The sequence below is a fragment of the Pristiophorus japonicus genome, chromosome 3 (genome assembly GCF_044704955.1).
Source record: "Pristiophorus japonicus isolate sPriJap1 chromosome 3, sPriJap1.hap1, whole genome shotgun sequence".
NCBI lineage: Eukaryota > Metazoa > Chordata > Chondrichthyes > Pristiophoridae > Pristiophorus > Pristiophorus japonicus.
This window is the reverse complement of record NC_091979.1, coordinates 326,655,168-326,667,414: the sequence shown is the minus strand read 5'-3', so window position 1 is coordinate 326,667,414 and position 12,247 is coordinate 326,655,168. Positions and strand designations below refer to the sequence as shown.

Here is a 12,247-nt window from a genome sequence, read left to right as displayed (position 1 = left end):
TTGTTGGCCGGTGCAGATACGATGGGCTTAAATGACTCCTTCCATGCTGTAAACCTCTATGATTATATAATTATCGGTTAGGATTACTTTCATGATGCAAAACGTGGCAACCAGATAATTAATGGTGTTTCCAGTGAAGAAGTGTTCGTGCAAGCTGGGGCTCGAACTCAGGAAGCTGAGATGAAGCATCTTATGAGGCTGCTGTTCGGTGTACGGGGAGCGTTGTCTCGAACGGTGGCATTTTGCAGCCCACTGAAGGGCGGTAAACCGCTGTTTGTTGCTGCATTCTCCGCTTTCCGCCGGCAGCGGCTGATTGGAGAGTGTGGGAGCGGAAGTTCGGTCTTGTCCCGCCCTCACTCATTCTGGAGCTGGGGAAGAGCGATTAGTCGATGGGTTTGTTTGTGGCTTTAATTTTCTGTTGTGAAGCTTGGTGGCGTGGCAGGATCCTTTAATAATCTCTCACAGCTGACCTGAATGCACGGAATGTGCAGCTTTGAGATATGGTTTCTCCAGCGTCAGGGCTGGAAACGGGAGGGAGTGAGAGACACTGTGAAGAATTTGAGTGTGAACAGAACTGCAGAGAGAAATCAGCAAATGGACCAGCATCGTGAGACACTGCACTCTGTTAATATTGAACCACGAATATGAATGATTTAATTTTAGCTAATCATTAATTGAACACGTTTGCATAATGTTTCCTCCCGGTTTCGAACCAGGGACCTTTCACGTGTGAGGCGAACGTGATAACCACTACACTACGGAAATGCTGTGGCAGTAGCATTGTTGGGAACATAACCAGAGCTTTAACCTCAACAGCTGGACTACACTGATGGAGCTTGTGTCACGAGAATAGAATGACGGTGCTATATTTAGCAAGGTTGTGAGTGTGGCAGGAATTGATCCCGTGTTTCTCTGCCTTTATACAGAGGAACAGGAGTGGCCATTCCTCAGCAAGTGGTTAAAATCTGGAATACACTGCTCTAAAGGGCGGTGGAGTCAGACTCATTCTTATCTTTCAAAACGAGTTGGATAAGTATCCGAATGAAAAAAATTGCACAGCTGTGTGTAAATGACAGGGGAGTGAGACTTGTTGAGAGTTGGCATGGGCTCGACGGGCTGCAACCATTCCCTTATTCTTTGATTGTATAAGTTAGTGGCACATTTAATAGTGTGCATGTCAGCAGAATATCGAAAGGGACATGGATTCAGTCGGCACAACGAGAGGCATCTGATTCAGAAGATTTGTGTGCACGAAAATTCGGGTTTAATGACTTTAAAAGCATCATTTTTGTTTTGTGAAGATTCGGTCAGTGAAATGTTTGGGAAAAGAATTTTTTGCTTAAAAGGGCTCAGCACTTCATCTTCTTTTTGGCTGTTAGGGTCACACTTCTTTTCGATGGTATTCTTCCAGAATGTATATTTTCTTTGCTGTTTCACAATAACCAGTCCCTTGCACTACAGTCTATCTTACTGTTTCCAACGTCCCATGTACATGTTACCAGCAAGGAACATTTTGAAGCAGACTTCTAAAGCACACTGTCCAATATCGTTTATGGATTCAGAGGTAAAGTGCAGAGCACAGATAAGTTATTCAATTAAGGACTCTCCTTCAGTTAACATTTCTTTAGTTGTGCAAATGAAGATCATCAGTCAATTAATGATGTTTTCCCATGAAGGCAGGATAACATTTAATGATTATGCATTTTCTAAGTAAATGCCCATGTGATTCAGGGCGAAGTGGCATATTGGATCCAAATTTGGCTCAGAGGCAGTAAGCAAAGGGTAATGTTTGATGGGTGTTTTTGTGACTGGAAGGATTATTCCAGTGGGGCTCTGCAGTTTTCAGTGCCAGATCCATTGCTTTTTATGGTATTTATCAATGATCTAAACTTGAATATAGGTGTTATGATTACGAAGTTTTCAGGTGTTATTAAAATAGGCAGTGGGTTGATAATGAAGAAGAAAGCTGGAGACTCCAGGAAGATATCAATCAACAGATAAGAGGGTAGAGCAGTGGCAAATTGAATTTAATCCAGAGATGTTAGTGATAGCGCATTTGTGGAGGGCTAACAAGGAAAGGGAATATACATCAACTGGTATGACATTGAGAAGTGTAGAGGAACAAAGGAAACTGGGATTGCTTGTCCACAGATCCCTGAAGGTAGCTGGCCAGTTGGAAAAGTTGGTTAAGAAGTCATATGGAATGGTAGCATTTATTGGCAGAAGCAAGGAACAGAACAGCAAGTGGGTTATGCTAGAACTGTATAAAATTCTTGTTAGGCCACAGCTGGAGTACTGCGTGCAGTTCTAGTCACCGCATTGAAGGAAGGACGTGAATACGCTGGAGAGGGTACAGAGGAGATTTACGTAGTTGTTGCCGGGAGTGGAGCAACTTTGCTATGAGGACAGATTGGATAGGATGGGTTTGTTTTCCTTGGAACAGAGGAGGCTGATGGGCGACAGTATTGAGGTGTATAAAAATAGGAGGGGCCTAGATATTGTTGTTTAAAAGGGTCTATTTCACATAGCGGAGTGGTCAACAACCAGGCTGCATAATTTCAAAGTAATTAGTGTAAGGGTTAAAGGGGATTTGAAGTGAACATTCTGCATGCAGATGTTTGTGGGGGTCTCAAACTCACTGCCTGAAAGTGTGGTGCAGGCAGAAACCCTCACCACATTTAACAAGTTCTTAGATGTGCACATGAAATGCAATAAGTTGCAGGGGGACACACCTAAAACTGGGCATTTGTTGGCCGGTGCAGATACGATGGGCTTAAATGACTCCTTCCATGCTGTAAACCTCTATGATTATATAATTATCGGTTAGGATTACTTTCATGATGCAAAACGTGGCAACCAGATAATTAATGGTGTTTCCAGTGAAGAAGTGTTCGTGCAAGCTGGGGCTCGAACTCAGGAAGCTGAGATGAAGCATCTTATGAGGCTGCTGTTCGGTGTACGGGGAGCGTTGTCTCGAACGGTGGCATTTTGCAGCCCACTGAAGGGCGGTAAACCGCTGTTTGATGCTGCATTCTCCGCTTTCCGCCGGCAGCGGCTGATTGGAGAGTGTGGGAGCGGAAGTTAGGGCTTGTCCCGCCCTCACTCATTCTGGAGCTGGGGAAGAGCGATTAGTCGATGGGTTTGTTTGTGGCTTTAATTTTCTGTTGTGAAGCTTGGTGGCGTGGCAGGATCCTTTAATAAAAGCTGACAGCTGACCTGAATGCACGGAATGTGCAGCTTTGAGATATGGTTTCTCCAGCGTCAGGGCTGGAAACGGGAGGGAGTGAGAGACACTGTGAAGAATTTGAGTGTGAACAGAACGGCAGAGAGAAATCAGCAAATGGACCAGCATCGTGAGACACTGCACTCTGTTAATATTGAACCACTAATATGAATGATTTAATTTTATCTAATCATTAATTGAACACGTTTGCATAATGTTTCCACCCGGTTTCGAACCGGGGACCTTTCGCGTGTGAGGCGAACGTGATAACCACTACACTACGGAAACGCTGTGGCAGTAGCATTGTTGGGAACATAACCAGAGCTTTAACCTCAACAGCTGGACTACACTTATGGAGCTTGTGTCACGAGAATAGAATGACGGTGCGAAATTTAGCAAGGTTGTGAGTGTGGCAGGAATTGATCCCGTGTTTCTCTGCCTTTATACATCGGAACAGGAGTGGCCATTCCTCAGCAAGTGGTTAAAATCTGGAATACACTGCTCTAAAGGGCGGTGGAGTCACACTCATTCTTATCTTTCAAAACGAGTTGGATAAATATCCGAATGAAAAAAATTGCACAGCTGTGTGTAAATGACAGGGGAGTGAGACTTGTTGAGAGTTGGCATGGGCTCGACGGGCTGCAACCATTCCCTTATTCTTTGATTGTATAAGTTAGTGGCACATTTAATAGTGTGCATGTCAGCAGAATATTGAAAGGGACATGGATTCAGTCGGCACAACGAGAGGCATCTGATTCAGAAGATTTGGGTGCACGAAAATTCGGGTTTAATGACTTTAAAAGCATCATTTTTGTTTTGTGAAGATTCGGTCAGAAAAATGTTTGGGAAAAGAATTTTTTGCTGAAAAGGGCTCAGCACTTCATCTTCTTTTTGGCTGTTAGGGTCACACTTCTTTTCGATGGTATTCTTCCAGACTGTATATTTTCTTTGCTGTTTCACAATAACCAGTCCCTTGCACTACAGTCTATCTCACTGTTTCCAACGTCCCATGTACATGTTACCAGCAAGGAACATTTTGAAGCAGACTTCTAAAGCACACTGTCCAATATCGTTTATGGATTCAGAGGTAAAGTGCAGAGCACAGATAAGTTATTCAATTAAGGACTCTCCTTCAGTTAACATTTCTTTAGTTGTGCAAATGAAGATCATCAGTCAATTAATGATGTTTTCCCATGAAGGCAGGATAACATTTAATGATTATGCATTTTCTAAGTAAATGCCCATGTGATTCAGGGCGAAGTGGCATATTGGATCCAAATTTGGCTCAGAGGCAGTAAGCAAAGGGTAATGTTTGATGGTTGTTTTTGTGACTGGAAGGATGATTCCAGTGGGGTTCCGCAGTTTTCAGTGCCAGTTCCATTGCTTTTTATGGTATTTATCAATGATCTAAACTTGAATATAGGTGTTATGATTACGAAGTTTTCAGGTGTTATTAAAATAGGCAGTGGGTTGATAATGAAGAAGAAAGCTGGAGACTCCAGGAAGATATCAATCAACTGATAAGGGGGCAGAGCAGTGGCAAATGGAATTTAATCCAGAGATGTGAGAGATCGCGCATTTGTGGAGGGCGAACAAGGAAAGGGAATACACATCAACTGGTATGACATTGAGAAGTGTAGAGGATAAAGGTAACTGGGATTGCTTGTCCACAGATCCCCGAAGGTAGCTGGCCAGTTGGAAAAGTTGGTTAAGAAGTCATATGGAATGGTTGCATTTATTGGCAGAAGCAAGGAACAGAACAGCAAGTGGTTTATGCCAGAACTGTATAAAATTCTGGTTAGGCCAAAGCTGGAGTACTGCGTGCAGTTCTAGTCACCACATTGAAGGAAGGACGTGGATACGCTGGAGAGGGTACAGAGGAGCTTTACGTAGTTGTTGCCAGCAGTGGAGCAACTTTGCTATGAGGACAGATTGGATAGGATGGGTTTGTTTTCCTTGGAACAGAGGAGGCTGATGGGCGACAGTATTGAGGTGTATAAAAATAGGAGGGGCCTAGATATTGTTGTTTAAAAGGGACTATTTCACATAGCGGAGTGGTCAACAACCAGGCTGCATAATTTAAAAGTAATTAGTGTAAGGGTTAAAGGGGTTTTGAAGTGAACATTCTGCTTGCAGATGTTTGTGGGGGTCTCAAACTCACTGCCTGAAAGTGTGGTGCAGGCAGAAACCCTCACCACATTTAACAAGTTCTTAGATGTGCACATGAAATGCAATAAGGTGCAGGGGGACACACCTAAAACTGGGCATTTGTTGGCCGGTGCAGATACGATGGGCTTAAATGACTCCTTCCATGCTGTAAACCTCTATGATTATATAATTATCGGTTAGGATTACTTTCATGATGCAAAACGTGGCAATCAGATAATTAATGGTGTTTCCAGTGAAGAAGTGTTCGTGCAAGCTGGGGCTCGAACTCAGGAAGCTGAGATGAAGCATCTTATGAGGCTGCTGTTCGGTGTACGGGGAGCGTTGTCTCGAACGGTGGCATTTTGCAGCCCAGTGAAGGGCGGTAAACCGCTGTTTGATGCTGCATTCTCTGCTTTCCGCCGGCAGCGGCTGATTGGAGAGTGTGGGAGCGGAAGTTAGGGCTTGTCCCGCCCTCACTCATTCTGGAGCTGTGGAAGAGCGATTAGTCGATGGGTTTGTTTGTGGCTTTAATTTTCTGTTGTGAAGCTTGGTGGCGTGGCAGGATCCTTTAATAAAAGCTCACAGCTGACCTGAATGCACGGAATGTGCAGCTTTGAGATATGGTTTCTCCAGCGTCAGGGATGGAAACGGGAGGGAGTGAGAGACACTGTGAAGAATTTGAGTGTGAACAGAACTGCAGAGAGAAATCAGCAAATGGACCAGCATCGTGAGACTCTGCACTCTGTTAATATTGAACCACGAATATGAATGATTTAATTTTAGCTAATCATTAATTGAACACGTTTGCATAATGTTTCCGCCCGGTTTCGAGCCGGGGACCTTTCGCGTGTGAAGCGAACGTGATAACCACTACACTACGGAAATGCTGTGGCAGCAGCATTGTTGGGAACATAACCAGAGCTTTAACCTCAACAGCTGGACTACACTTATGGAGCTTGTGTCACGAGAATCGAATGACGGTGCGAAATTTAGCAAGGTTGTGAGTGTGGCAGGAATTGATCCCGTGTTTCTCTGCCTTTATACAGAGGAACAGGAGTGGCCATTCCTCAGCAAGTGGTTAAAATCTGGAATACACTGCTCTAAAGGGCGGTGGAGTCAGACTCATTCTTATCTTTCAAAACGAGTTGGATAAGTATCCGAAAGAAAAAAATTGCACAGCTGTGTGTAAATGACAGGGGAGTGAGACTTGTTGAGAGTTGGCATGGGCTCGACGGGCTGCAACCATTCCCTTATCCTTTGATTGTATAAGTTAGTGGCACATTTAATAGTGTGCATGTCAGCAGAATATTGAAAGGGACATGGATTCAGTCGGCACAACGAGAGGCATCTGATTCAGAAGATTTGGGTGCACGAAAATTCGGGTTTAATGACTTTAAAAGCATCATTTTTGTTTTGTGAAGATTCGGTCAGAAAAATGCTTGGGAAAAGAATTTTTTGCTGAAAAGGGCTCAGCACTTCATCTTCTTTTTGGCTGTTAGGGTCATACTTCTTTTCGATGGTATTCTTCCAGAATGTATATTTTCTTTGCTGTTTCACAATAACCAGTCCCTTGCACTACAGTCTATCTCACTGTTTCCAACGTCCCATGTACATGTTACCTGCAAGGAACATTTTGAAGCAGACTTCTAAAGCACACTGTCCAAAATGGTTTATGGATTCAGAGGTAAAGTACAGAGCACAGATAAGTTATTCAATTAAGGACTCTCCTTCAGTTAACATTTCTTTAGTTGTGCAAATGAAGATCATCAGTCAATTAATGATGTTTTCCCATGAAGGCAGGATAACATTTAATGATTATGCATTTTCTAAGTAAAAGCCCATGTGATTCAGGGCGAAGTGGCAAATTGGATCCAAATTTGGCTCAGAGGCAGGAAGCAAAGGGTACTGTTTGATGGGTGATTTTGTGACTGGAAGGATGTTTCCAGTGGGGTTCCACAGTTTTCAGTGCCAGATCCATTGCTTTTATGGTATTTATCAATGATCTAAACTTGATTATAGGTGTTATGATCACGAAGTTTTCAGGTGTTTTTAAAATAGGCAGTGGATTGATAATGAAGAAGAAAGCTGGAGACTACAGGAAGATATCAATCAACTGATAAGGGGGTAGAGCAGTTGCAAATGGAATTTAATCCAGAGATGTGAGAGATCGCGCATTTGTGGAGGGCTAACAAGGAAAGGGAATACACATCAACTGGTATGACATTGAGAAGTGTAGAGGAACAAAGGTAACTGGGATTGCTTGTCCACAGATCCCTGAAGGTAGCTGGCCAGTTGGAAAAGTTGGTTAAGAAGTCATATGGAATGGTTGCATTTATTGGCAGAAGCAAGGAACAGAACAGCAAGTGGTTTATGCTAGAACTGTATAAAATTCTGGTTAGGCCACAGCTGGAGTACTGCGTGCAGTTCTAGTCACCGCATTGAAGGAAGGACGTGAATACGCTGGAGAGGGTACAGAGGAGCTTTACGTAGTTGTTGCCGGCAGTGGAGCAACTTTGCTATGAGGACAGATTGGATAGGATGGGTTTGTTTTCCTTGGAACAGAGGAGGCTGATGGGCGACAGTATTGAGGTGTATAAAAATAGGAAGGGCCTAGATATTGTTGTTTAAAAGGGTCTATTTCACATAGCGGCGTGGTCAACAACCAGGCTGCATAATTTAAAAGTAATTAGTGTAAGGGTTAAAGGGCATTTGAAGTGAACATTCTGCATGCAGATGTTTGTGGGGGTCTCAAACTTACTGCCTGAAAGTGTGGTGCAGGCAGAAACCCTCACCACATTTAACAAGTTCTGAGATGTGCACATGAAATGCAATAAGGTGCAGGGGGACACACCTAAAACTGGGCATTTGTTGGCCGGTGCAGATACGATAGGCTTAAATGACTCCTTCCATGCTGTAAACCTCTATGATTATATAATTATCGGTTAGGATTACTTTCATGATGCAAAACGTGGCATCAGATAATTAATGGTGTTTCCAGTGAAGAAGTGTTCGTGCAAGCTGGGGCTCGAACTCAGGAAGCTGAGATGAAACATCTTATGAGGTTGCTGTTCGGTGTACGGGGAGCGTTGTCTCGAACGGTGGCATTTTGCAGCCCAGTGAAGGGCGGTAAACCGCTGTTTGATGCTGCATTCTCCGCTTTCCGCCGGCAGCGGCTGATTGGAGAGTGTGGGAGCGGAAGTTAGGGCTTGTCCCTCCCTCACTCATTCTGGAGCTGGGGAAGAGCGATTAGTCGATGGATTTGTTTGTGGCTTTAATTTTCTGTTGTGAAGCGTGGTGGCGTGGCAGGATCCTTTAATAAAAGCTCACAGCTGACCTGAATGCACGGAATGTGAAGCTTTGAGATATGGTTTCTCCAGCGTCAGGGCTGGAAACGGGAGGGAGTGAGAGACACTGTGAAGAATTTGAGTGTGAACAGAACTGTAGAGAGAAATCAGCAAATGGAACAGCATCGTGAGACACTGCACTCTGTTACCATTGAACCACTAATATGAATGATTTAATTTTATCTTATCATTAATTGAACACGTTTGCATAATGTTTCCGCCCGGTTTCGAACCGGGGACCTTTCGCGTGTGAGGCGAACGTGATAACCACTACACTACGGAAACGCTGTGGCAGTAGCATTGTTGGGAACATAACCAGACCTTTAACCTCAACAGCTGGACTACACTTATGGAGCTTGTGTCACGAGAATAGAATGACGGTGCTATATTTAGCAAGGTTGTGAGTGTGGCAGGAATTGATCCCGTGTTTCTCTGCCTTTATACATAGGAACAGGAGTGGCCATTCCTCAGCAAGTGGTTAAAATCTGGAATACACTGCTCTAAAGGGCGGTGGAGTCAGACTCATTCTTATCTTTCAAAACGAGTTGGATAAGTATCCGAATGAAAAAAATTGCACAGCTGTGTGTAAATGACAGGGGAGTGAGACTTGCTGAGAGTTGGCATGGGCTCGACGGGCTGCAACAATTCCCTTATTCTTTGATTGTATAAGTTAGTGGCACATTTAATAGTGTGCATGTCAGCAGAATATTGAGAGGGACATGGATTCAGTCGGCACAACGAGAGGCATCTGATTCAGAAGATTTGGGTGCACGAAAATCCGGGTTTAATGACTTTAAAAGCATCATTTTTGTTTTGTGAAGATTCGGTCAGAAAAATGTTTGGGAAAAGAATTTTTTGCTGAAAAGGGCTCAGCACTTCATCTTCTTTTTGGCTGTTCGGGTCACACTTCTTTTCGATGGTATTCTTCCAGAATGTATATTTTCTTTGCTGTTTGACAATAACCAGTCCCTTGCACTACAGTCTATCTCACTGTTTCCAACGTCCCATGTACATGTTACCAGCAAGGAACATTTTGAAGCAGACTTCTAAAGCACACTGTCCAATATGGTTTATGGATTCAGAGGTAAAGTGCAGAGCACAGATAAGTTATTCAATTAAGGACTCTCCTTCAGTTAACATTTCTTTAGTTGTGCAAAGGAAGATCATCAGTCAATTAATGATGTTTTCCCATGAAGGCAGGATAACATTTAATGATTATGCATTTTCTAAGTAAATGCCCATGTGATTCAGGGCGAAGCGGCATATTGGATCCAAATTTTGCTCAGAGGCAGTTAGCAAAGGGTAATGTTTGATGGGTGTTTTTGTGACTGGAAGGATGATTCCAGTGGGGTTCCGCAGTTTTCAGAGCCAGATCCATTGCTTTTTATGGTATTTATCAATGATCTAAACTTGAATATAGGTGTTATGATTTCGAAGTTTTCAGGTGTTATTAAAATAGGCAGTGGGTTGATAATGAAGAAGAAAGCTGGAGACTCCTGGAAGATATCAATCAACTGATAAGGGGGTAGAGCAGTGGCAAATGGAATTTAATCCAGAGATGTGAGTGATAGCGCATTTGTGGAGGGCTAACAATGAAAGGGAATACACATCAACTGGTATGACATTGAGAAGTGTAGAGGAACAAAGGTAACTGGGATTGCTTGTCCACAAATCCCTGAATGTAGCTGGCCAGTTGGAAAAGTTGGTTAAGAAGTCATATGGAATGGTAGCCTTTATTGGCAGAAGCAAGGAACAGAACAGCAAGTGGGTTATGCTAGAACTATATAAAATTCTGGTTAGGCCACAGCTGGAGTACTGCGTGCAGTTCTAGTCACCGCATTGAAGGAAGGACGTGAATACGCTGGAGAGGGTACAGAGGAGATTTACGTAGATGTTGCCGGGAGTGGAGCAACTTTGCTATGAGGACAGATTGGATAGGATGGGTTTGTTTTCCTTGGAACAGAGGAGGCTGATGGGCGACAGCATTGAGGTTTATAAAAATAGGAGGGGCCTAGATATTGTAGATTGAAAGGTTCTATTTCACAGAGTGGAGTGGTCAACAACCAGGCTGCATAATTTAAAAGTAATTAGTGTAAGGGTTAAAGGGGATTTGAAGTGAACATTCTGCAAGCAGATGTTTGTGAGGGTCTCAAACTCACTGCCTGAAAGTGTGGTGCAGGCAGAAACCTTCACCACATTTAACAAGTTCTTAGATGTGCACATGAAATGCAATAAGGTGCAGGGGTACACGCCTCAAACTGGGCATTTGTTGGCCGGTGCAGATACAATGGGCTTAAATGACTCCTTCCAAGCTGTAAACCTCTATGATTAGAAATTATCGGTTAGGATTACTTTCATGATGCAAAACGTGGCAATCAGATAATTAATGGTGTTTCCAGTGAAGAAGTGTTCGTGCAAGCTGGGGCTCGAACTCAGGAAGGTGAGATGAAGCATCTTATGAGGCTGCTGTTCGGTGTACGGGGAGCGTTGTCTCGAACGGTGGCATTTTGCAGCCCACTGAAGGGCGGCAAACCGCTGTTTGATGCTGCATTTTCCGCTTTCCGCCGGCAGCGGCTGATTGGAGAGTGTTGGAGCGGAAGTTAGGGCTTGTCCCGCTCTCAGTCACTCTGGAGCTGGGGAATAGTGATTAGTCGATGGGTTTGTTTGTGGCTTTAATTTTCTGTTGTGAAGCGTGGCGGCATGGCAGGATCCTTTAATAATCTCTCACAGCTGACCTGAATGCACGGAATGTGCAGCTTTGAGATATGGTTTCTCCAGCGTCAGGGCTGGAAACGGGAGGGAGTGAGAGACACTGTGTAGAATTTGAGAGTGTACAGAACTGCAGAGAGAAATCAGCAAATGGAACAGCATCGTGAGACACTGCACTCTGTTAATATTGAACCACTAATATGAATGATTTAATTTTATCTAATCATTAATTGAACACGTTTGCATAATGTTTCCGCCCGGTTTCGGACCGGGAATCTTGCGCGTGTTAGGCGAATGTGATAACCACTACACTACGGAAACGCTGTGGCAGAAAGACAGTGGGGAACTTAACCAGAGCTTTAACCTCAACAGCTGGACTACACTTCTGGAGCTTGTGTCACGAGAATAGAATGACGGTGCGAAATTTAGCAAGGTTCTGAGTGTGGCAGGAATTGATCCCGTGTTTCTCTGCCTTTTTCCATAGGAACAGGAGTGGCCATTCCTCAGCAGGTGGTTAGAATCTGGAATACACTGCTCTAAAGGGCGGTGGAGTCAGACTCAATCTTATCTTTCAAAACGGAGTTGGATTAGTATCCGAATGAAAAAAATTGCACAGCTGTGGGTAAATGACAGGGGAGTGAGACTTGTTGAGAGTTGGCATGGGCTCGACGGGCTGCAACCATTCCCTTATTCTTTGATTCTATAAGTTAGTGGCACATTTAATAGTGTGCATGTCAGCAGAATATTGAAAGGGACATGGATTCAGTCGGCACAACGAGAGGCATCTGATTCAGAAGATTCGGGTGCACGAAAATTCGGGTTT

At 43.8% G+C, this 12,247-nt stretch overlaps 5 non-coding genes across 5 annotated transcripts; all 5 read right to left on the bottom strand.

Moving 5' to 3' along the window:
* Nucleotides 1-692: 692 nt before the first annotated feature.
* Nucleotides 693-765, bottom strand: trnav-cac (transfer RNA valine (anticodon CAC)). The gene has a single exon. It is a non-coding gene; the product is annotated as a tRNA-Val (tRNA).
* A 2,673-nt stretch (nt 766-3,438) lies between these two features.
* trnav-cac (transfer RNA valine (anticodon CAC)) lies at nt 3,439-3,511 on the bottom strand. The gene has a single exon. It is a non-coding gene; the product is annotated as a tRNA-Val (tRNA).
* Nucleotides 3,512-6,183: 2,672 nt separating this feature from the next.
* On the bottom strand, nt 6,184-6,256 carry trnav-cac (transfer RNA valine (anticodon CAC)). Its single transcript has one exon. It is a non-coding gene; the product is annotated as a tRNA-Val (tRNA).
* A 2,671-nt stretch (nt 6,257-8,927) lies between these two features.
* Nucleotides 8,928-9,000, bottom strand: trnav-cac (transfer RNA valine (anticodon CAC)). Its single transcript has one exon. It is a non-coding gene; the product is annotated as a tRNA-Val (tRNA).
* Nucleotides 9,001-11,672: 2,672 nt separating this feature from the next.
* trnav-aac (transfer RNA valine (anticodon AAC)) lies at nt 11,673-11,745 on the bottom strand. Its single transcript has one exon. It is a non-coding gene; the product is annotated as a tRNA-Val (tRNA).
* Between the last annotated feature and the right edge of the window lie 502 nt (nt 11,746-12,247).